Raw genomic sequence first — 25895 nt, forward strand, 5'->3', positions numbered from 1 at the left:
CCTTATTAATTATATGCTTTTACCAGAATCAGAATAAGTTTAATGTCAGCATCAGGTTTAATATCACTGGCATGCATTGTCCATTATGGTCATATTTTACCTGCCTTTTCCTGAAAGCACAGTTTTGAAACTCACCGAATCAAACAGAGGATTTATTTTTCTAACACTGAAGTGGATGAACCATCCCCCGTCACTACTACAAGGGGACCACCAATCAGAGGGAGCAGCTTAATTGCTCTGAGCTGCAGGTGAGAACTTCCTGCATTTCAGTTAAATTAGATTCGCTTGTCTGACACCAGAGAGGCAGGGGGGGAAAGTTACCTTAGCGACTTCCAGTCACTCCACCTCCACAGCGCACACCTGCAGCACGCCAAAGCTTGTAGGCTTAACTCATTTTCAATACTTCACCGTGATTTGCTCTGAAACCTCCAGCTACTGACTTGTTTAAAGAACACAGGGTAAGTTAATAAAATTATTTACTTTCTGCACGTTTTGAACCAGATGATACTTAGGCTAGAGGAAAATTTGCTTTGAATTGCAGCCTGGTAGAGCTGAACCTCCTTTCACAGTTTTGTGGCTTCCCTTCGTTCATTATAAGGGCACAGATACTAGAGGCTGAGTCTCAAATTCAAAGTCAAGTTTATTGTCATATATGCAAGTATATATATATATACGCTGGAGTAAGTAGAAATCTGTGTGTCTGGTGAGGGAGGCTTCCAGATGCTGCAATTAACCTCTACTCTTTATTTCATCAGATTCACAAATAAAAAAAAGATTCTCTACTAATCAGATTCCCTGCAGGTGCTTCTCTACTAATGGGTAGCTGGAGATTAGGATGTTCAGAAATTAATGAAGTTTAAAGAATCACTTCTCTCTCCTGAAGTGTATTTCAAATCTCATGACTATCTGTTGCTCTGTCTATTAATCTCATAACAGCTGTAAATTCTGTGTGTGAGGGATTAATTGCAGCCTAAATTGCTTCAGTCTCTTCTGACTCGATTATCAAAGGCAGCACTGGATCTTTCATCTAAGCTGTATTTATTCGCAGATGACAGACGTGATTCATTGAAAGAGTGGTGTGATGAAGCACTCTCTGTCTATTTTCTCATTTTTAAAGCAACATCTATGAATGATGTTCAAAAGCGATGTAATCCATCTGCCCAGTCAGTAAGATGTAATCATAGATTAATACATACATTCAGCTCTCTATCGAATCTGCTTCTGCTGTGCTTTCTGAGACATAATGGCTCAGCACAGATCAGGTTGTCTCATCATTTTCTCATCTCATTGCACAATTTCCCAAACAGCTTTTCAGCACTATCATTAAAGAATAACTTGAGCGTTTTCTGGGACGTGTTCCCTTGCATTTGCACGCGTTAATTAAAATGACATTTGCCACGCAGGTGAGCATTAATGGAGGTTTCTTTCCTTGAGCTGTTGCTCTCTGTTTAACCAGAAGGCATGTGGACAGGTGGAGGACACCGAGGCACTTTGTGTTAAAAGGCCACGCACACGGGGACAGGTAGAAAGCCAGAATTAAGATTTCATTTCAAAGCAGTCTGCTGGTCATTACTGTACATCTGCATCATTCCAATTTGCAAGGCATCATCATATAGACAAGGGTGACAGGCAGTAAAGATTCTTTCCTAAGAAAATGAGACTGGAATTAATGGAGGAGCCTTCCTTACCCATTCTTCTTATGAGCTGTTTTACAGGATTAAACTGCCAGAAATTAGCTGAAGCACAACCAGAAGTTCAATATCCTTCTTTGCAACATAGTCAATGAAATATGGAAATGGCTCGCATGATACTTTCTGCCTCAGATTTTAGAAGTACTTCTGCTCTTTCTGAAATACTGTAAAAACACATTGGCGGGAATAGTTGAGAAATCAAAAATCAGGGCGGGGCATTTCTACGAGTATTTATCAGAGGACAAACTGTTCGAAATAAATTCTTCCATATCACCTTTCAGCTCCCCACTTCATCCCCCTGCTTACACCCATCACATTCCCACTCACCTGGATTCACCTATCACCTGCCAGCTTGTACACCTTCCCCTGCACCCCCCATCTTCTTATTCTGGCTCCATTCCAGTCCAGATGAAGGGTCTCAGCTGGACACATCAAATGTTTATTTCCCTCAATATTTCCCCCAACATTTTAGACCATAAGATATAGGAGCAGAATTAGGCCATTTGGCCCATCGAGTCTGCTCTGGCATTTCACTTTGGCTGACCCATTTCCTTCTACATCCCAATCTCCTGCCTTCTCCCCACATCCCTACATGTCCTGACTAACCAAGAATCTATCAAGCACTGAGATAACCTCCTAAGCATATCTCTCTCTCTCTCTCTCTCTGGCTATCCATCCCAGAGGACAATGATGGTTCCTTTCAGTCAGTTAGTGGGGTGGTACCCCACTCCTCGGAAAGGAACAGCGTGTGAGTGAATGGATTTTAGGTGAGTAGGGGGTTGCACAGGTCCAGACCCACCCTCTCGACATCCCCTCCCGGATCCAGCGGCATGGTGGGGTCCAAGACGGCCGGGGGGAAGTTCTGTTGCAGTGAATGGCCAGACCAAGCTTCGATGCAAGGGATGCCCTTTCCACGCTTCACGGCACGTGTTTGCTAGGTGGCCGTTGATCCTACGAGAGGGTTCATCCGCCCTTTGACAGGTCTTGTTTTTCATCCTGCAGGGTGTCTAGCCACCCTCCTGACCAGGCAAGCCTGGTGGGGGAGCCGATTTAGTCACCGACCACCCAACCATGCGACAGGCAGTACTGGGTTACATGGTACCAGTAGCACTCAGATGAGTGACCAAACCAGAAGCCTCCTAAGCATGTAATCCACAACTGGACCGCACCACCAAAATATTTTGCAAATCCATTTTTTAAATAATACTTTGAATGACACGGAGTCCCTGAGCCATCATATAACAACTGCGGAGACCAGTTGCATCTCATTTCATGGAAAAAAATGGTCCCAATTAGCAGAAATTATGAGCCCGCTATATCTGCTTACTGTCCTCAGGGAAAGACAATGATTGATCAGTTTAACCAGATTTAATGATACAAGTGGATAGATGTAATCAAACCACTTCTGCTTGATGAATTGCTTCCGTGTAGGCTTGAGGTGTCTTGTTGAGTTTGGACGAGAATGTTGGGAGGCCCATTGCCCATTGTGTTGACAATTGAGACTAATATAAGATTACTGCTTTGATTAAAAAAAAAGTGACTTAAAATTCTTCGAGACACTGCCATATCAGGGATAGGATGCTTAAGTCTAACGTGTACCTACTGAATATAGCACCTTGAGTACAGTTCAGTATCCTAGTCTGTTCGATAGAAGCTCTAGATTAAAACATCAGTTTGCCTTCTACAATAAAACTACAATTATACATTTAAATATATAAAACAATTGGTAAATGAGTTTATTATTTTCACATCTACCGAGAAACGGTGTAATTGATAAGATTATTGGATATATCCATCTTTCAAGTCAAGTAGATTTGGCTGGTGGTGTCGTGTCATCAGCACTGGGCTTCAAGGTGAATGATCCTGGGTTCAAATCCACTCAACCCCTAGCACGCTTTCCATCTGCACTGGGTTGAACGTCAAGCTAGCAACTTTGTCTCATAAAAAAAACGGACATATGCTAAGGAAGCAGCAAAAGTTGCAGCTCAGAAAGGGAACAACAGCAAGTCATAGAGCATCCCACGCTCTACCAAAAGGACCTGGGTCAGTGATGGGTTGAGCTATCGTAGCCATAATAGGAGTGGAAACATTAGAGTTGGCACCAACTTCCCTCAGCCCTGAAAGGGTGTATTTGTAGTCTAGCAAAATGCCAACCAGTTTATGCAAGTATCTGAGCTCACATATGAATATTGGGCCATTTGGATAAAGGAACCAATTTTCCTATGGAAATGGTGACCAGATCACCTGCCTCATAGGCAAAGATGCTTTAGAGGGTCGGGAAACAGTTGACAGACTTGTTAAGGATTATTTAAAACATATGGCCTATTCAGTCAATTAATTGGAAGAATCAGCTTCAGTTCAAGTACACAGTATGGTTGGTGTTACAAGTTGTTTGTGAAGTAAAAAATATCAGAGGTTGTTTACCGCGTAGTGTATTAAAATTACTCAAGCCCAGATGGATCTCGGCTTATTTTTTTTCCCACCAGTATCCTATGGGAATTTCAGTTGCAGCGAAGCTGCCGTGAGTACAACAGAGGGAAACATATGATATCACCACTCATGGCAGCAATAACAGGTCGCAGGAGGCCTGAGGATAAACTCACTCACTAAAGCTATCACCACAGCAGCCCGATTGAAATTCTCCCCCTTGTGCTGGTGCCTTGGTAAACTGATCGAGGATCCACACCTCTTCTCTGGTTGCTGTGAATACACTTCCTTTCAATGTCAAAGCTCAAGCCTAGAAATTCAACAGCTTTGTACCAGTCCTTAAATGAATACTATAAAACTCTCTATTTTTTCATGCATTTGAGCTTTAATAATTGACACATTACATACTGTTTAATATGACCTCCATCCAAAGGTTAAAAAATGAGGAAACACACTGGGGACTAATAAGCTTATGAAAAATAAACCATTAACTGGTACTCGTGAGTAACATGGCCCCAACAGAAGAACTTTGTTTTCCTTAAAGCATTGGTCCTAAAATAATTCATATTCATATAAAAATAATGTTCTTTTAAAATAATTTAGAATGGCACTTTTTTGATGCACAGATTCATGAGAGAACAAAGCTTATGTGATCCTAAATATATCTCAAACATTCATCAGAATCCAAAGTTTGCGAACAGAGGAGATATTTTCTCTTTGGGCCACAAATTTAAGAGCAAGGATGACATTTCTTCCGTTTCCAAGGGTGATTGATGAAGTGGTTTCCAATGTCATGTGAAAGACAGACTCGGAGCAATTTTGTTGTGTAATATTTAACTACAAAAACACCTGTTGTTTTTGTTAAAAATGACAGACCTGTGACCGATTACACTAAGTCCCTGCACAAAAAAAAATGTTCCATTGGTAGCGTCTGCGAAATACTAACCGCTGGGTGTGAACCATTCCAAACTTCACACAGCATAGTGCAAAGAAATGTCTCAACAGTAATTACCTCTCACTAACAGAACTAAGTAATTGATACCACAAGAAAAATCCCTACAAAACAATATAGCATTCAGATTAGGACTTTCATAAAAGGGAAGTAAAAACCATCAAGTCATATAGTCACAGCACAGAAACAGACCATTCATCCCATCTAATCCATGCCAAAACCATTTAAAGTACCTAGTCCCATCAACCTGCACCTGGACCATAGCTCTCCATACCCCTACCATCCATGTATCTATCCAAACTCCTCTTAAACATCAAAATCAAACTTAGATACATGACTTGTGTTGGCAGCTTATTCCACATTCCCACACTCTCTGAGTGAAGAGGTCAAAGTATGTTTTTACCACAATTCACCGAGCCACACAATTCGGAACTAACAGCCCAAAGGAATAGGACTTTTAATATTTTTACTACTTTGTGGTGTAAATTTTGATCTTGTGTGAGAACATAGAATAAGTAGTAGCAAATTAATGGATTATTTAAATCTGTACAGTGCATCACATAACATGGAACTCTAGTGGTTGGCGCAATGCTTTACAGCCCCTGCGATCGCTGATCGGGGTTCAATTCCCACTACTGTCTGTAAGGAGTTTGTACGTTCTCCCTATGGGTTTCCTCCCAAATTATAAAGGCATAAGGTTAGTATTAGTCAGCGTGTTATGGGCATGCTACAGTAGGTTGGTATTGGAATCATCGCAGCAATTGCAGGCTGTCCCCAGCATGGTCCTTGGACTGTATTGGTTATTGACTCAGGTGTCGTGTTTCACTGCACGTTTCGATGTTTCAATGTACATGACAAATAAAGTGACACAGTAGCATAGTGGTCAGCATCGCAAACACGAGGAAATCTGCAGGTGCTGGAAGTTCAAACAACACGCACAGAAGTGCTGGTGGAACGCAGCAGGCCAGGCAGCATCTACAGGAAGAGGTACAGTCGACGTTTTGGGCTGAGACCCTTCATCAGGACTAACTGGAAGAAGAGATAGTAAGAGATTTGAAAGTGGAAGGGGGAAATCCGAAATGATAGAAGATAGGAGGGGGAGGGATGGAGCTAAGAGCTGGAAAGTTGATTGGCAAAAGGGATACAAGGCTGGAGAAGGGAGAGGATCATGGAACGGGAGGCCTGGGGAGAAAGAAAGGGGGAGGGGAGCATCAGAGGAAGATACAGTGAGAGGGACAGAGGGAGAAAAAAGAGAGAGAGAGAAGGGGGGGGGAGGAATAAATAAATAAATAAACAAACAAACAAACAAATAAATAGGGTAGCGCACCAACTTTATAGTTCCCACACCTCGCACTTTCTGTTTCTACCTCCTACCCAAGATCCACAAACCTGCCTGTCCAGGTAGACCCATTGTTTCAGCTTGCTCCTGCCCCACCAAACTCATTTCTGCATACCTCGACACTGTTTTATCCCCCCTTGTTCAATCCCTTCCCACCTATGTTCATGACACTTCTCACGTTCTGAATTTTTTCAATGATTTTAAGTTCCCTGGCCCCCACCGCTTTATTTTCACCATGGATGTCCAGTCCCTATATACCTCCATCCCCCACTAGGAAGGTCTCAAAGCTCTCCGCTTCTTTTTGGATTCCAGACCTAACCAGTTCCCCTCTACCACCACTCTCCTCCGTCTAGCGGAATTAGTCCTTACCCTTAATAATTTCGCCTTTGGCTCCCCCCACTTCCTCCAAACTAAAGGTGTAGCCATGGGCACCCGTATGGGTCCTAGCTATGCCTGCCTTTTTGTTGGCTTTATGGAACAATCCATGTTCCAAGCCTATACTGGTATCCATCCCCCCCCCTTTTCCTTCGCTACATCGACTGCATTGGCGCTGCTTCCTGCACACATGCTGAGCTCGTTGACTTCATTAACTTTGCCTCCAACTTTCACCCTGCCCTCAAATTTACCTGGTCCGTTTCCAACACCTCCCTCCTCTTTCTTGATCTTTCTGTCTCTATCTCTGAAGACAGCTTATCTACTGATGTCTGCTATAAACCTACTGACTCTCACAGCTACCTGGACTATTCTTCTTCCCACCCTACCTCTTGCAAAAATGCCATCCCCTTCTTGCAATTCCTCCGTCTCCGCCACATCTGCTCTCAGGATGAGGCTTTCCATTCCAAGAAGAAGGAGACGTCTTCCTTTTTTAAAGAAAGGGGCTTCCCTTCCTCCACCATCAACTCTGCTCTCAAACGCATCTCTCCCATTTCACGCACATCTGCTCTCACCCCATCCTCCTGCCACCCCACTAGAAATAGGGTTCCCCTGGTCCTCACCTATCACCTCACCAGACTCAGGGTCCAACATATAATTCTCAGTAACTTCCGCCACCTCCAACAGGATCCCACCATCAAGCACATCTTCCCCCCCCTTTCTGCTTTCAGCAGGAATCACTCCCTACGCGACTCCCTTGTCCATTCGTCCCCCCCATCCATTCCCACCAATCTCCCTCCCAGCATTTATCCTTGTAAGCAGAACAAGTGCTACGCATGCCCTTACACTTCCTCCCTCACTACCATACAGGGCCCCAGACAGTCCTTCCAGGTGAGGCGACACTTCACCTGTGAGTCGGCTGGGGTGATATACTGCGTCCGGTGTTCCCAGTGCGGCCTTCTATATATTGGCGAGACCCGACGCAGACTGGGAGACCATTTCGCTGAACATCTACACTCTGTCCGCCAGAGAAAGCAGGATCTCCCAGTGGCCACACATTTTAATTCCACGTCCCATTCCAATTCTGATATGTCCATCCATGGCCTCCTCTACTGTAAAGATGAAGCCACACTCAGGTTGGAGGAACAACACCTTATATCCCATCTGGGTGGCCTCCAAACTGATGGCATGAACATTGACTTCTCCAACATCCGTTAATGCCCCACTCCATCCCCCCCCGTACCCCATCCCTTATTTATTTGTTTGTTTATTTGTTTGTTTATTTATTTATTTCCCCCCTTTCTTTCTCTTTCCTTTTTCTCCCTCTATCCCTCTCACTATATCTTCCTCTGGTGCTCCCCTCCCCCTTTCTTTCTCCCTAGGCCTCCCGTTCCATGATCCTCTCCCTTCTCCAGCCTCGTATCCCTTTTGACAATCAACGGTCCAGCTCTTGGCTCCATCCCTCCCCCTCCTGTCTTCTCCTATCATTTCGGATCTCCCCCTCCCCCTCCCACTTTCAAATCTCTTACTATCTCTTCTTTCAGTTAGTCCTGGCTAAGGGTCTCGGCCCAAAACATCGACTGTACCCCTTCCTATAGATGCTGTCTGGCCTGCTGCGTTCCACCAGCATTTTGTGTGTGCTGCTTGTAGTGGTTAGCATATTGCTTTACAGTACTGGAGACCCGGGCTCAATTACCGCCACTGTCCGTAAGAAGTGGAAAAACAAATGAGCAGGCAATTTTCCTCTATTTGCCAGACTTGCAATATCATTGTTCAACCCAGCTTGTGAATTTTCAGCTTTCACTTGCAGAATTCAACATTCATACATCACACGCTGAGTGCTCAACACCCAAGTGTCCCTTTCCTGTAGTTCTCCAACATCCAAGGTTCCTGTGATAAAGCTAGACCACAGGTCTACACACTTGTAGTTTTTTCTGGTTTCTCTCAGATAAAGATAGAAAATGCTGCTCAGATTTATTTTAATTGGTGATATTTAAGAACCATTATTTAAAATAACCAAAAGATCTGCAAGTTAGTAAACACAAAATACTCTGCAGATGCTGGGGTCAAAGCAACGCTCACAACACGCTGGAGGAACTCAGCAGGTCGGGCAGCATCGACATCAGTCAACATCTCAGGCCAGAACCCTGCGTCAGGACTGAAGAGGGAAGGGGCAGAGGCCCTATAAAGAAGGTGGGGGGAGGGTGGGACGGCGAATTAATGAACTAAGGAAATCAAACTAAGGAAATCATGGCCTCCAGAAATCAATTTGTGTGATTCATCACAGAAAAACAATCAGAAATAGGATCTGTGCGTGGAGTGAGCTGTTCACCGTAGACTGGATTTTAAACACAAGCCCATTGTGATGTTTGTTAAGCACTACCTGGTCTTGAAGGTGTTAATGCATTTTTTAAAAATAAAATTAGCACCTTGGGAAACTAGAAGAGAACTGCCTTAAGCTTGCTCGGAGATGGCTGTGACTGCTCGTGCAGAGAACTATCCCCACCCCCTCTCCGCTTTCTACTGGCTACCTTCCCAGGGACTTGACCTGAACTGTCGACAATTCTTCTCCCCCACACATATACTCCTCTTCCTGCTGAGTTCTTCCAGTAGGTTAGCTTTATCTCCAAGTTTCAACATCTTCACCTTCCTGAGTTCTTCCCTACTGGATGGTGTTTAGTTGTAAGTGATGTCAAGTCACTCCCTTTACTGGTCCTTCCCATATCTGCCCCAGGAAACTTGGAGATGGATAGTTATAGAGTTCACATGGAAGGTCACATAACATGGAAAGCAAGTTTGTAGGCCCCTGACTGCAATTTTAAGCAGTCATTGTTTGTGAGACCATTAGAGTTATAATGCTTCAAAATTACTCCATTCTGCTCTTGGCTTTTAATTGACTCTTCCCAACATTAATCCCATCACCACCTCTGCAGCTTCTCCACGAAAGCTCTGCTTTCCAGTTGGCTCCATGTCTAATTTCTAATCTCTCCAACTGGTTAACTATCTCTGAATCCTAACTGAACACCAAAAACTTGTTGGCTGCAAGCAGATAAAACCAAGGCCTTAAGATGGCTAAGGCTACACCTGGAGGACAGGTTTTTATTGCTTATTCTCAAGTGTGCAGCTGAAATGGAAGTGGCTCTTTGGTAATATTACCAATGGTCAGATAGTCGAAACAACAGGACCCCAGGCTCCTATGGAAGCCTTAGCAATACCTGTATCAGCTTCCAATTGTATGGCAGCTGGAGCACAAGGAATATCACAAGCAGGGACAAAGAAAACAGTCACAGAGTCGGAAGAAAGAGGTCAACAGGGTGACTGATGGTTCCATAGAAAAAAAGTTATGTGAGGACTTTGAGTTTGCAGACTAACATAATTGATGCTTTTTTATCAGTACTGAATCCACAGAATGCTGGAGGCTTGAGAAGGAAGCTCTCATGATGAGATAAAGGGCTGCTGCAGAAATTTAGATATTTATGAAGCATCTCTTGGAACTTTCTGTGGGACAGAATTCAAGGGCTATTTGTGTACATGTTGGAACTTATTGAGGATCTGAGATTTCTGGAGTGTTCTGGAATTGGGTTAACTCCAGGAGAGACAGAAGTAGTAAAACTTTACTGTCATGAAGATCCTAAAGGAGCGGAAAAGGTGCAGGTGACAAGGGCTGCCAGGATAACATAAGTGGTTCTTTTCATGACTGGGATGGAATGCAGGAAGCTAATTTCTGGTTCAAATTGAACACCATGAGGATGGATGGTCTGGTTCAGTCTAACCCCTTGGCAAGGGAGGAACAAAAGTATCGGTGACAAAGTTCAGAAGTTTGTAACCAGGCCTGATGTTGTCACCTTTCCAATGTCGTAGGCAATGAACCAGACTATCAGAAATGGAGTACAGCACTGCACGTGCACGTGGGACAGAGGACAATGTTCTCCTGATGTCAAGCAGGCTCAGTGACACCACTATGACAACTGAGTGGACGATGAAAGCAGCCGAGAGATCTAAGTCTATATATTCATCCCTAGACTTCAGTGTTAGGTGCATCACCATTTTGATTTCTGCCTCCTGATCAGAGAAGTCAATGGCATTCATTTTGAAGAAGGTGTAACCACACAGTTGCCACAACATGCCTGTTCAGCGCTACTACATAAACTCCACGACAAGATCATTTTGGGAAAGTGTGTCTGTTCTATGCTATGCAGTAATTGGAACCCTTGTCTACCACGTCCCACTATCTTTTACCCAACAATACTTAGTAATTTGTTATCCAGAATATATAAAGGAAAGAATTACCATTTGATTTCAATCTAATCTTCCTGGTCAGACGTAAAATAGTCTGCACAAAATGTGCCTCATTGAACTTGCTTTCTGTTTAAAGCACAAAGCTAGAAAACAAGTTAATCAATAGAAGGATTTTTTTTTCCAAAACATTTATTGGAGCCAACATAGGATCTGGAGGTTTCTGTGCCATACAAAGGGAAGGACAAAGTCAGTCAGCTCTTGTTAAATTCTACTTGCCTCTGTAGACCACTGTAATTTCCTCATTCGCAGGGGTTTTGCTATTGCTTGCATGGTGGGTAGAGGGTGCAGATGCTTTTAGCTGAATTAAATGGGGAAGGGGAGGGTCGATGCTTTGCTGCTGCTTGTGCATGGGAGGGGGGAGAAGGGGGGTATTGGGGTTCCAACATTTTTACTGTCACTCATTCGTTGGAGTACTCTTCTGCTTTTGTGGATATCTGCGAAGAACAAAAATTTCACATTGCATATTGTATACATCTTCTGATAGTAAGTGGAACTATTGAACTATTGATTGGTTTAGACTTCACCTCAGGAATTCAAAAGCAATTTTACCTCAGAAGAACTTAAAAAACTACACACATCTTCACCTTTGCAGCAGAAAAACTGCACTGCAATACATACAAGATACAATGCTTCATATCTTTAATGAATGCCCTAGATGTGCATGTCAAAAGCAAATGCAACACTTATGGCCCGTTCTTAGTTATCCTACAAAAATGTTTCTGGGGTTTCTTCTTGAATTATTAGCAGCCATTAGGTGCATGGGTCATTGTAGAATACAGGGACTAGTGCAGGACTGAATTCACAGAGATATCAGTGCCTTTGGGAAGGATACAAGCATTTATTGGGTAACAGTAAGCTTTGTGATTATGTTTATTGACAGCAGATTTTTATAGGCAGCTCCTGGTAAGAATATAATATGTTCCAACACAGAATGAACAACAGTGTGGAGAATTATTGCTATATGCTATAGAACTGTATTCTCAAAAATAATAGTGTAGTAACAGCATGTCATTAAATAGGATCTAAATGTTAGCAGGCAGTTTTAATTGTTTATCGGTTCCTCTGGAATGTTAGTACAACAGATAGGATTTGCAATGAGAAATCAAGGACTGTGTAACTGAGGACCACCAAGGGCTATGAGAAACCAAGTTCTATATGGACATTATAACTTTTGGACTAGTAATCTTGAGGCCAAGATATGAATCAGAATCAGGTTTAATACCACTGACATATCTCAGTGGGCACATGGCCAAGTGGTTAAGGCATTGGACTAGCGACCTGAAGATCATGAGTTCGAGCCCCAGGCGAGGGAATGTGTTGTGTCCTTGAGCAAGGCACTTAATCACACAGTGCTCTGCGACGACGCTGGTGCCAAGCTGTATGGGTCCTAATGCCCTTCCCTCGGACAACATTGGTGTCGTGGAGAGGGGAAACTTGCAGCATGGGCAACTGCCGGTCTTCCATACAGTCTTGCCCAGGCCCGCGCACTGGAGAGTGAAGACTTTCCAGGCGCAGATCCATGGTCTCGCAAGACTAACGGATGCCTTAAATGTTGTGAAATTTGTTATCTTTGCGGCAGCAGTACAATGCAGTACACGATAACAGAGAGAAAGAAAAATGTGAGTTACTATATATACAGTATATAGTTAAATTAAATAAGTGGTGCAAATAAAATGGAAATAAAAAAGTAGTGAAGTAATGTTCATGGGTTCAATGTCCATTCAGAAATCAGATGGCAGAGGGGAAGAAGCTGTTTCTGACTCGTTGAGTATGTGTCTTCAGGCTTCTGTACCTCCTTCCTGATGGTAGCAATGAGAAGAAATCCTATTACTGCACTTCAATGTACTAAGGAAGTCCAAAGACAAAAATACTCAGAGATCTGTTCTGGGACCTCCTTCTCTTCATGATTTTTATAAGTGACCTGGACGAGGAAGTGGAAGGATGGGTTAGTAAATTTGCTGATGACACAAAGGCTGGGTGTGTTGTCAATAGTGTGGAGGGCTGTCAGAGGTTACAGAGAAACATCGTTAGGATGCAAAGCTGGGCTGAGAAGTGGCAGATGGAGTTCAACCCAGGGAAGTGTGAGGTGGTTTATTTTGGTAGGTCAAATATGATGGCAGAATATAGTATCAATGGCAAGACTCTTGGCAGTGTGGAGGATCAGACAGATCTTGGGGTCCGAGTCCATACAACACTCAAAGCTGCTGCGCAGGTTGACTCTGTGGTCAAGGAAGCATACGGTGCATTGACCTTCATCAACCTTGGGATTGAGTTTAGGAGCGGAGAGGTAATGCTACAGCTATATAGGACCCTGGTCAAACCCCACTTGGAGAACTGTGCTCAGTTCTGGTCGCCTCACTACAGGGAGGATGTGGAAACCATAGAAAGGGTGCAGAGGAGACTTACAAGGACGTTGCCTGGATTGGGAGCATGCCTTATGAGAATAGGTTGAGTGAACTCGGCCTTTTCCCCTTGGAGCGATGGAGGATGAGAGGTGACCTGATAGAGGTGTATAAGATGATGAAAGGCATTGATCATGTGGATAGTCAGAGGCTTTTTCCCAGGGCTGAAATGGCTAATATGAGAGGGCACAGTTTTACGGTGCTTGGAAGTAGGTACAGAGGAGATGTCAGGGGTAAGTTTTTTATGCAGAGTGGTGAGTGCGTGGAATGGGCTGCCGGCAACGGTGGTGGAGGCAGATACGATAGGGTCTTTTAAGAGATTCCTGGATAGGTACATGGAGCTTAAAAAAATGGAGGACTATGGATAAGGCTAGGTAATTTCTAAGGTAAGGTCATGTTCAGCACAGCTTTGGGGGCCAGAGGGCCCGTATTGTGCTATAGGTTTTCTATGCTTCTATGTTTAACATGCTCAGTAGTTGGTCGTGATGCACTGTTCCAAATCCACTAAATTTTGTAGGATTTTGTATCAATATTATCATCAGGCAGCCTGGAAACAGGCCCATTAACCCATTAATTCTGCAGCTACCATCAAACACCCATGGACACTAATCCTCCACTTTATTTCATCTTATTACCTCCACATTCCCATTAGCTAACCCCAGACTCTAACACTCATTTGGGGCAATTCACAGTGGCTATTTAATCTATTAGGCTGCAGGGTTTTTTTCAGGATGTGGCTGGAAACTGTGTCACTTGAGGGGAAACCCATGTATTCACACAAGCAACATGGAAGATCAGGATTAAACCCAGAGTAACCTGGCAATAACCTGGAAATATTTCTTTCGCTGGAAGAACTCAACAGATCAGGCAGCATCTATGAAAATGAATAAACAGTCGACGTTTCAGGTCGAGACCCTTCTCCAGGTCTGGAAAGGAAGGGGGAAGATGCCAGAATAAAATGGTTTGGAGTGGGAGAAGAAGGACCAGCTGGAAGATGATAGTTGAAGCCAGATGGGTGGGAAAGGCAAAGAGCTGGGAATGAAGGAATCTAATAGGTGAGGAGAATGAACCATTCAGATTCAGATTTATTTACCATACAGTGAAATGCATCATTTGCATTAACAACCAACGCACTTAAGGATATGCTGGGCCAGCCCTGTAAGATTTCAATGTTTCATTTTAATATCAGAGAATGTATACAGCCTGCACCCGGAAATTCTTACTCTTCACAGACATCCACAAAACAAAAAAAAAACAAAGAATGAGTGATAGGAAACGTTAGAACCTCAAAGACCCCCCGCCCCTTCTCACGCACAAGCAGCAGAAAAACCATCAACCCCCCCCACTCCCCTTTCCACACTTGCTCCAGAAAAACATCAATCCCCCCGCCCCACCACCCACCATGCAAGCAATAGCAAAGCCCTATGGAGTGCGTGAGTGTTCCCTGGGTGCACCAGTTTGATTCTACAGTTCAAAGCTATACCAGGTAGGTTAACTGGTCCTTGTAAATTGTCCTGTCATTAGGTTAGGGTTAATCGGATTTGTCAGGGGTTGCTGGGGTAACACGGCTCAAAGGACTCTTCACTGTATCATTAAATAAATAATTTAAATGATGGCTTGTTGAATTAGGCTGAAAGTTCTAAAGGAAAGAGTCTGGAGAAGTGGAAGGCTAGGAAGCAGATTCCATAACATGTCTTACAGAAAACAAGCTGCTTGCTGCTGGTTGTACTAGGCAGGAATGGGGAATGTACAAAGCCAGAATCAACGTGTTCGTTAAACAACGCAGTTGTGGAGAAAGTTTCGACAAAGGAAAACTGGGTCACAGATTCCAGCGCTGACAGGGAAGTACATGATAGAGTCATCGTTCTGAGTGTCCTGTTGCTAACTGAAGGCAGAGACTGTGAGGCTGGCCACGGGTGTGCTGAAATAAAGAGTTCGTGAATGACACTGTGTGCTCCAGAAGGGGCACAAAGCAGGGGACAGCAGATGATAGGAAGGCAGAAGGTAGAAGCCAGTTGTAGATGTACACTACTTGGAAATGGACCCTTTGGCCTACTTGTCTATACCAACCAGGTCTTTGAGAATGGGATCTGGATTTACTCCTGAACATTTACAAGGGGGCCAAGAATGGAGAAAACATTATTTGAAACGCTTTGGTTCTGATTAGCCAAGTTAGAGTGAATCCTAGTATAAGGATTCAACCAAGGAGAAACATTGAAGAAAGATAGTTTCAGATGCTTTATTGAGGCTGAGAAACACGAGAGTTATTTTCAGGGTAATTCTTGTTTAATTCAAGGCTGGTTAATCTTAGATCATATACACAAGTGTAAGGAGAACAAAATCATCATTGCGCAGCATAAAAAACCCCACAAAAAATGAAGAGTTCTTCTGAAGTCAATAACCATCTCCTTTGTCTTTTTGACATTAAGGAAGACGGTTTTTTGCCTGGCAACAGGCCTTGACTTCTCCCACCTACTCTCTGTCAGCTATCTCATCGTTGTTGGTGACAAAGCCTTCCGCTGTTGTGTCATCGGCAAGATTGACGATGTGATTGTTCGGGTGCTTGGCCATGAGCTGAACGTACAGTAGTGGGCTCAGTACACAGCCCTGGGGGGCACTCGTGTTGAGAATGGTGGGGAGGGAGGAGCGGTTGTGAATCCTGACTATCTGAGGTCTGTTCGTTAGGAAGTCCTACACCCAGTCGCACAGTGGTGCATGTAGACCAAGGAGTAGGAGCTTGCCCACCAAAGTCTGTGGGACAATAGTGTTGAATGCCAAACTGAAAAACACAAACAGCACTCTGGACATAAGTGTCCTTACTTTCTAGTTGTGTCAGGGACAGGCGCATGACTGATGCCATGTCATCTGTCGTAGAGTGGTTCTGTCGGTAAGCATCCAGTGTGGCAGGAATGGAGTTTTTGATATGTGCCATTACCAACCATTCAAAGCACTCCATGATGATTGGCCTCAGTTCCACTGGGGAGCAACCATTTAGTTCTGAAGGTGTAGACGTCTTTTGTACAGGGATAATGGTGACTGATTTGAAGCATGTGGGGACAGCAGCGTGTACTTGTACTGCCATGAGAAGAAAGGTGGAGGGTTCCATGCAGAAAGCTGCAGAGGAAAGGAAAATGGATCACAGCGCCAAACACACGACACGTGAGGAGAACGAGTTCTGATTTATCAGAGTTAAATAGCTGTCTTATAGCTGACACAAACAGTGCACTTAACCTTTTAAATTGTATATAATAAGGGCAGTTTCTTGGCTGCGGCTGATGTCTGTAACCTGACTTTTGCTGGGCTTCATCACGGGGGAGACGCTGCGGCTGTCAGAAAATTATGAGAAACACCTAGAATGTGAAGGGCTTGCTTCAACGTTCTCATTTTATCATGATCTGAATATACCTTTCTGATTTATAAAAGGTGTCTGGAAAACGTCAGAAAGAAATGAGTGAACTTCCATCTATTTTCTTTCTGATTCTTTCGTTTATTGGGCATGAAAATCATTTCAACATCATTATTTATTGCCAAAATCATAATTTTATGGAGAAGATAATGTAAGACATTGCTTTGAGCAATGAAACCAAGATTGCACACATCTAGAATTTGAATTTATTTGACCTACACTCAAGATTTTAAGAACAGCTTCTTCCCTTCAACCATCAGATCTCAAACTTGACAGTGAAATCATGAACGCTACCTTGTTATTCATCTTTTGCACTATGTATTTATTTTGTACCATAAAATAATGTTTATGTCTTGCACTGTACTGTGGCATAAAACAGCACACAGTTATGACAGTAATTATAAACTTGATTCTGATTCTGACTTTGGGGTAGTCACATTTGTCTATAAGATCTTGTCCTGCAGGTTGTATCAGAGTCAGTTGAGTTTTGCTTGCCCTACAAAGTTTTTTTCTAGTAAATTGAATGTCAAAATTGAAACCTCTCAAAGCTGCAAACTCAAAACGTGATGTATGTTCATTCTCCAGGGCCCAAGGGGCTTATTGCTAACCTCAGCTTTCTACCGCAATAACATGGCCTTTACAAGGGGTCAGAGTTGTTTATGACGAAGTTAAAATTCTAACCCATACCTCTTGCTCAGCTTCTTGTTGTAAAGAAGTAAACAATGATATTTTGAAGGCCCATGTTTAATCAATGTAAGAAAATGGGGATATGTTAATTGGCCTGCAACAAACCAGACTACACTGGATAAGTTATTTGTGCCATTGTGACTGAGTTCAAGGAAGCTTGCAGACCAGACTGAGCTTGTCAATTAGCACATCAAACACGGTCACAGGTGTAGCTCATCAGTCAAAGTTTGAGATGTTCATGTACTCAGAGGATCAGCCCTCACAGCATTAAATGTGGGTACCTGGGATCTCTCTGTCCAGAAGCTTTTAAACCATCTATGTAAATTACTTTGTCCCCGCAAAGGTATCTGAAAAACATCACATGCAAATAATGTAAAACAGCATAAGTATTTGAATGCACTGGGGATTGACAAAGAGAATAACAGGATATTAGGATTGACAAAGAGAATAACAGAAAAAAGAACTAGAAGTCATTCCTCAATCTTTGGTTTCTGCTATGAACAACTTGAGCGCCTGCATATCGCTGGTACATTGTTTTAGTTCATAAGAATTGCACCTGTGTTTGGCAATCCTTTCTAGTTTATAAACCTTTTGTAAGAGAGTTTTGACTGATGTATGACAAGTTATTTTTGAAAGTATATGGGATGCAGGAAGGTACATGGATGTTGGAGATTTCCACCCACAGAAAAAAAAGATGAATATACTGTTTTTGTGCCATTGAATTGGTTAATGATCATTAGAAAGGAGTGCAGCTTGTGCTCAGTGGTTCCATTCAATTCCTGGACACGTCTTTCAATCCAGTAACCAAATGAACAAAGACACAGTATTTCTCCATTATTGTGCAATTGGAAAGCTCTTGCTCGCCTGAAGTTTAGCACAATACTTTTACAGCTCAAGGTGTCAAAGCTCAGAGTTCAAAACCATTATCCTCTGTAAGGAGTCCGTACATCCTCCCTATGGCATGCGTGGGTTTTCTACAGATGTTTGGATTCCTCCCACAGTTCAAAGGCATACTGGTCAGTAGGGTAATTGGTCATTGTAAATAGTCCTGTGATTAGGTTAGGATTAAAGCAGAGGTTATTGGGGCTTGCTGGGGGTTGTGTGTCAAAGGGCCAGGGGGGCAATTCCATGCTGTATCTCTTAATAAAATAAAATTAAATACAATAAACATGGTATTAATGAGCAGATCAATAAATATAACAAGCACAGCAACCGAATGGTGCAAAGTGTGGCAGTACAACCCGAGGTAATGCAAAAACAAATGCTGGAATAACAATAACAGAAGAGGTTAAGTTAAGGGTTCGAGAATGTGGAAGCCCCTCTATGAAGGGCATGTGAAAGGTTATTGTTTCAGAAGTTTGATAACAGTGGGGAAGAGACCATTCTCAAGTTCGGTTGTCTGGGCTTTCCTGGTCCTCTAGCTTTTTTTAGGACGTAGAGGAGAGTTAAGGGAATGGCCAGGATGGCAGAGAAGGCTGCCGGCTTTCCTGAAGCAACACACCATTCAGGTGGACGAGATGGAAGGACGTGATGAGGCTGTGATGGACTGGACAGTGTTTACCACACTCCCCAGGGTCCCTACCAGGCTCAGATCACCTTTAGAAGTTTGAGGGAATACTCATCGACAAACTATACCTTCTCAGATACCCAAGAAAATAATTACACTTATGCACTTTCTTGATCACGGTATCTGTGCGAGGGAGGGGTGTGGGGTTGGGGGGACCAGCAACAGCATCACGTTGTTGGTCATTTGGATTCTTAACAGCTAAAAACTATTAACCATCTCTGAATCAGCTTCATTGATGAGAACAGGGTTATGTTCACGTGATAACACAAAGTTCATGCTCTTGTTCCAGTACTCCATCTCATCATTACCATTGGTCTGGTCCCTATGAAAGTGATGTCATTATCAAATTTGAAGACTAAGTTGGTGCTATATTTGCCCACACCGCGTGGGTATGTAGCGGAGTAGAGTAGAGGACTGAACACACATGCCTGGTGAGTACCAGTGTGGGAGAACAGGGTGGATGAAATACGACTAATTCGGGCTGACTGAGGTCTGCCAGTCAGAAGATCTAGAACCTGGTTATAGATGCCCATCCCCCCCCCCCCCCCCGGCCTCCCCCAAGGCCAAGGTCTAAGTGTTTAGCACTGAGCAGTGATAGGTATGAGATTATAGCCGTTATTCTTTGCACAGTGAACTCATTTTGTTAGTTCATTGGAAAGGACAATGCAGCTTCTAAATGCCTTAACAATTTAAATATTAAGCAAAATGAGTTACCCTGGTGATATTATTCCTGCACGTAATGGCAGCCCAGGTTCCACGTAGAACATAAAACACTACAGCACAGTACAGGCCCTTCAACCCATGAGGTGCCGACCTTTTAGCTTACTCTAAGAACAATCCACCGCTTTTCTACCACATAGCCCTCCATTTTATATCATCTATTTGCCTACTTAAAAATCTCTTAAGTGACCCTAATGTACCTATCTCTACCAACATACTTGGCAGAGTATTCCATGTGCCCTCTAGTCTCTATGTAAAAAATTTATCTCTGATAATCCCTCCGTATCTTCCTCCAATCACTTGAAAGTTATGCCCCTCATATGAGTCATTTTTGCCCTGGGAAAAGTTCTCTGAACGGACACTTAATCTATGCCTCTTACCATTTTGTACACATCTGTCAAGTCACTTGTCGTTCTCCTTTATTCCAAGGAGAAAAACCCTAGCTTGCTCAACATGTAAATTATTATCCTGGACATTATTTGCTCGTACAGCACCCGAGCTGCCTTTCACCCTTTGGGAAGAATGAGGAAAGAGAGGAAACAACACTAAGCACTTAGAGCAAAATCCTTGGCACAATGGTTCCTCACAAGGATTCCTATGTTGCACTGGGTTGTAGCATTCTAACTAGTTGAATTAGTAAACAGATAATATAATTATTTTAAGATGTGTAATTTTATACTATTATTCAGAATCAGAATCAGGGTTAATATCACCAGCATGTGTCATGAAATTTGTTAACTTTACGGCAGCAGTACAATGAAATACAAGATAAATAAATACAGAGAAAAACTGAGGAGTGTGTATATTTAATAATTAAGTTAAAATAAGTAATGCAAAAATCTGAGATAAAAAAGTAATGAGGTAGTAGAATTCAAGGGTTCAATGCCCATTTAGAAATCAGATAGCAGAGAAGAAGCTGTTCCTGAATTGCCGCAAACACGAGGAAATCTGCAGATGCTGGAATTTCAAGCAACACACATAAAATTTGCTGGTGAGCTCAGCCGGCCAGGAGATCGTTTCATTGAACACCTACGCTCTGTCCACCAGGATTTCCCAGTGGCCACACATTTTAATTCCACATCCCATTCCCATTCTGACATGTCTATCCACGGCCTCCTCTACTGTAAAGATAAAGCCACACTCAGGTTGGAGGAACAACACCTTATATTCCATCTGGGTAGCCTCCAACCTGATGGCATGAACATTGACTTCTCTAACTTCCGCTAATGCCCCACCTCCCCCTCATACCCCATCCATTATTTATTTATATACACGCATTCTTTCTCTCTCTCTCCTTTTTCTCCCTTTGTCCCTCTGACTATACCCCTTGCCCATCCTTTGGGTTCCCCCCATCCCCCTTTTCCTTCTCCCTGGGCCTCCTGTCCCATGATCCTCTCATATCCCTTTTGCCAATGGCCTGTGCAGCTCTTGGATCCATCCCTCCCTCTCCTGTCTTCTCCTATCATTTCGGACCTCCCCCTCCCCCCTTCCACTTTCAAATCTCTTACTAGATCTTCTTTCAGTTAGTCCTGATGAAGGGTCTCGGCCCAAAACGTCAACTGTACCTGAATCGCCGAGTGTGTGCCTTTAGGCTTCTGTACCTCCTTCCTGACGTTAACAGTGAGAAGAGGGCATGTCCTGGGTGGTGGGGATTCTTAATGACAGATACTGCCTTAAGTTACCATTCCTTGAAGATGTATTGGATACTGTAGAGGCTAGTACCCATGATGGAGCTGACTAATTTTACAAGTTTCCGCAATTTACTTCAATCTTGTGCAGTAGCTGTACCCCCCAACCCCAACCCCAACCCAAACCAGGCAGAGATACAACAAGTCAGGATGCTCTCCACGGAAGATTTGTAGAAGTTTCACAAATAGAATTAGCCTAAGTCATAGGTTGAATCACTAAACTCTGGCTTCTGGTGCACTACCATTAATGTGCTTGAGTGACATGATGTTAGGTTCTGCATGTGGCAAGGGTTTGCCCTCCATCTGTATGGACACCTCCAGGTCACTATTGAGAACTCAGAAAATGTTAAATCCTGAAATATTCATGATTATTAACAACAAAAAATGTGCTGGCAGAACTCAGCAGGTCGAGCAGTATCTGTGGGAAGGGGGAGGGAGGCAATTGTCAACATTTTTGGTCAAAGCTCAGCATGAGGACTGTGCAGATGCATAGAGGGTGAAAGATAAGGGCAAGAGGAACTCTGTCTCTGTTCTGTCTGACAGGAGATGGGATGAGAGCAGAAGCACAAGAAACAGCAGAGATGTGAGAACGGGCTTCATCAGCTGCAGTAGAAGGGAAGCTATGCTTCCTGAAAAGGGACAACTCAGACATTCTGGAAGAGAAAGCCTCATCATGAGAGCAGATGTAGTGGATTCTGAGGGACCAGGAGAAAGGAATGGTATCCTTAGAGTGGGAAGGAGTGTAGACTAAGCTGCTGTGGGAGTCGGTATGTTTATACAGTGCCTATAAAAAGTATCCACCCCCATTTGGAAGTATTCATGTTTTACAACATTGGACCACAGTGGATTTAATTTAGCTTTTTTGATGCTGATCAACAGAAAAAAAACTTTTGTGTCAAAGTGAAAACAAATCTCAACAAAGTGATCTAAATTAATTACAAATATAAAACACAAAATAATTGATTGCATAAGTATTTACCCCCTTTTATATGACACACCTAATCATCACGGATGCAGCCAATGGTTTTAGAAGTCACATAATGAGTTGAATGGAGATCACCTGTGTTCAGTCAAGGTGTTTCAATTGATTGTAGTAAAAATACATCTGTAGCTGGAAGGTCCACCTGCTGGCGGGGATTCCTCCTCCTGGCTCGAGTTCTGAGTGCTGACAGGGAGTCGTAGTTGTGACTGGAAAACGGCGGAGAGAGAGAACATCAAGGAAAGAGCCAGGCTGTTGAAGGAAGTTTCTGGCAAGAGCAGAAGTGAACTAGAGATGAAGGTTAGCGGGAAAGAGGAATGGAATGGAAAGAGGAAGAAAAGAAAGCAGGGGTACGGGATATCAAACTCTGAGGAGTCAGCGGATGATCAAAACAGGACAGCAAAACAATGGAAAGAAGATGAAATTAAAGCAATTATAAAACTAAGTGAAGACGGGGCATCTTTTGGTGATTGGAACCCGATTCGTTTGACGAAGATGCTCAACAAAATTCTAGGCGAGATTAAAGGAGCAAAAAATTTACGAAATGGATCGCTATTAGTGATTTGTTGGGATAGTTCTCAGCAAGGTAAAGTGATAAGATTATGTAAAATAGACAGCAAAGAAGTACAATGCTCAATACCCAACAATAGAAAGTGGACGAGAGGAGTTATTTCGGGGATATCAACAAAAGTTACTATGGATGAGATTAAACAGAACATAAAAGGAGCAAAAATTATTGAGGCCAAATGTTTGAAAGTTACAAGAAACGGGAAAAAGTGTGATAGTTTATCGGTAATGATTAACTTTGATGAAGAGAGATTGCCGACTAACGTTTACTTAGGGTATATGTGTTATGCGGTTAGAATATATATACCACTGCCGTTAAGATGCTATAAATGTCAGAAATTCGGGCACATTGCGGCGGTCTGCAGAGGAAAACAAAGATGTGAGCGATGCGCTGGAATACATGAATATGGGAAATGAGAAACGGGCGCTAGGCTGAAATGCTGCAATTGTGGCAAGGAACACAGCGCAGCTTATCGAGGGTGCATTTATAGCAAGAAGGCAGCTGAGATACAATACGTAAAAGTAACTCAAGGAATCAGTTATGCAGAGGCAGTGAAAGAATTTGATGGAAAAAAGGCTGTCAAGCAAACAAATACAGGGAATAATAAACTGGTGAATTGTGAGAGCTATAATATGAAAAATAAGGATACACTTAATGAGTAGAAAGGATTTTGTGCTTTTTCTTGTGGATGCAATTAATTGTTCAGCGCAAACGAGCAAAAGAACTGAGAAAATTAAAATTATCCTCAAATCTGCAGAAAAGTATCTTGGTATTAAAGGGATTAGGTGGGAAGAAGTCAAAGAAATGCTGAATGGAGGATCCAACAGTTCACAGGTGGGGAGATGGAATCTTAGTGGTAGTATATTTATCCCAAATGGTCAAGAATTTAAGAAATGTTTCAGAACTTAAGGAAATTCCTCAGGTTTTATGGTTGAAACCCAGGGTAAATGTGCAGAACTCCAACAACAAATAAGAGTACCCGACAAGAACAACGGTGAGTTGGAAAGAGATTGGAAAATGGAGGAAATTATTACAAGGATACAAAAGGAAAAGGAATTTGTTGCAAAGTGAATTATCTACATTCAGATTATAAAATGAAAACATGGAAGCAAATGAAGAAGAACTCCAAGGTCTCAGTAAACAACCGCAGGCTACGATCCAAGAAAAGGAAAACCTGAAAAAGCAGGTAGACTTGGAAAAACAGCAATTTTAAAAGTATAGCGTGTGATAATTACTATTCTTTAACAAGACGATTTTAGTCTTACAAGTGATGTAGATGAAATCAACGTAATTGAGATAATGCAACTACATGAAAACGTGACAAAATTAGGGAAGAGTAGCAGTTTGCGGCATTACCTAATGAGCACATTAAACATTCACGAGGAATTGAAAATACAGAGTGATGCTAATAGAGGACTGCAGGCTGAACTAGATTGTCTAAAGTAGAGAACTCCAGGACATATTTGGTTGGAACACAAGAAGCTTAGCAGGTGGCGGTAATGCACTGAAAACTGATCGCCAACCTCCATAAAACAAAAAAAGAAGATCCAACGGCTGGTGGGAAACTAAACCATGAAGACAAAAGAACACTCCAAGCAATTCCTCAAAAAGGTTGTTGAAAAGCACAAATCAGGAGATGGATGCAAGAAAATTTCCAAGCCACTGAATATCCTTTAGAGTACAGCTAAGTCAATCAACAAGAAATGGAAAGAATATGACACAGCTGCAATTCTGTCTGGAGCAGACTGTCCTCAAAACCTGAGAGACTGTGCTAGAAAGAGACTAATGAGGGAGGCCACCAAGAGACCTATGACAACTCTGGAGGAGTTACAAGCTTCAGCGGCTGAGATGGGAGAGACTGTGCATTTCACAACTATTGCCCGGGTGCTTCACCAGTTGCAGCTCTAGGGGAGAGTGGCAAGGAAAAAGCCACTGTTGGGGAAAAAAAAACTCACATGAATTCTCAGCTAGAGTTTGTCAGAAAGCATGTGCGAGACTCTGAAGTCAGCTGAAAGAAGGTTCTATGGTCTGAAGAAACCAAAATTGAGCTTTTTGGCATCAGACTAAATGCTATATTTGGCGTAAGCCAAACAACACACACCATCAAAAACACCACCATCCCTACCTTGAAGCATGATGGTAGTTGCATCATGCTGTGGGGATGCTTCACTGCAGCAGACCCTGGAAGGCTTGTGAAGGTGGAGGGTAAAATGAATGCAGCAAAATACAGGGAAATCCTGGAGGAAAACCGGATGCAGTCTGCAAGAGAACTGCGACTTGGGAGAAGATTTTTTTCCCAGCCAAACAATGATCCAAGTATCCAGTGAAAACTACACAGGAATAGTCTAAAAACTAGGGGCGAGAAGATGACGGCGTGACGATAATGCACGCGGCCACTTCGGTGATGAATATCTGTTATTTGTCAAGTAGGGGACCATGCACAATCCTGATTTGATGGAGACAGATGTGAGAGCACAGCGGAACATCTGGAAAACTTCTGAAATGCCCGCTTTGCTACCGCTGCTACTGTGTGATAACCAGAATCTCCGGAGCTGAAGGCCCCGCAATCCTCTGCTTTGCGTGTCTCAGCAGCCGGGGAGAGGTCAAAGGCGCTCGGCAGAGGATGGCGCTCGGGTGGCTGTATCGGAGAGGCTGCTCAGAAGCTCGGAGTTTTTGGACGGACAGACTCAGTGTCGGCTGGGGTCAGCTGCTTCCAAAGTATCGGCAAGTTGACGGTGCCTGGAGGTTTATGGCAGGGAGTTTCTCCCTTTTGCCGCCTGCTATCGGAGACTCGGGAG

General features: G+C 43.1%; 1 protein-coding gene across 1 annotated transcript in view; it reads left to right on the forward strand.

The window, feature by feature from the left end:
* The first annotated feature begins 299 nt into the window (after positions 1-299).
* The window catches only part of LOC140190448 (uncharacterized), a 71808-nt gene continuing 46212 nt past the window's right edge, over positions 300-25895 (forward strand). Inside the window, exon 1 of the mRNA XM_072247052.1 lies at positions 300-458. The gene's annotated coding sequence lies outside the window, so the exon portion shown is untranslated. The remainder of the gene's footprint in view (positions 459-25895) is intronic.

This window comes from Mobula birostris, chromosome 30, assembly GCF_030028105.1.
Source record: "Mobula birostris isolate sMobBir1 chromosome 30, sMobBir1.hap1, whole genome shotgun sequence".
In the NCBI taxonomy this organism is placed as follows: Eukaryota; Metazoa; Chordata; class Chondrichthyes; order Myliobatiformes; family Myliobatidae; genus Mobula; species Mobula birostris.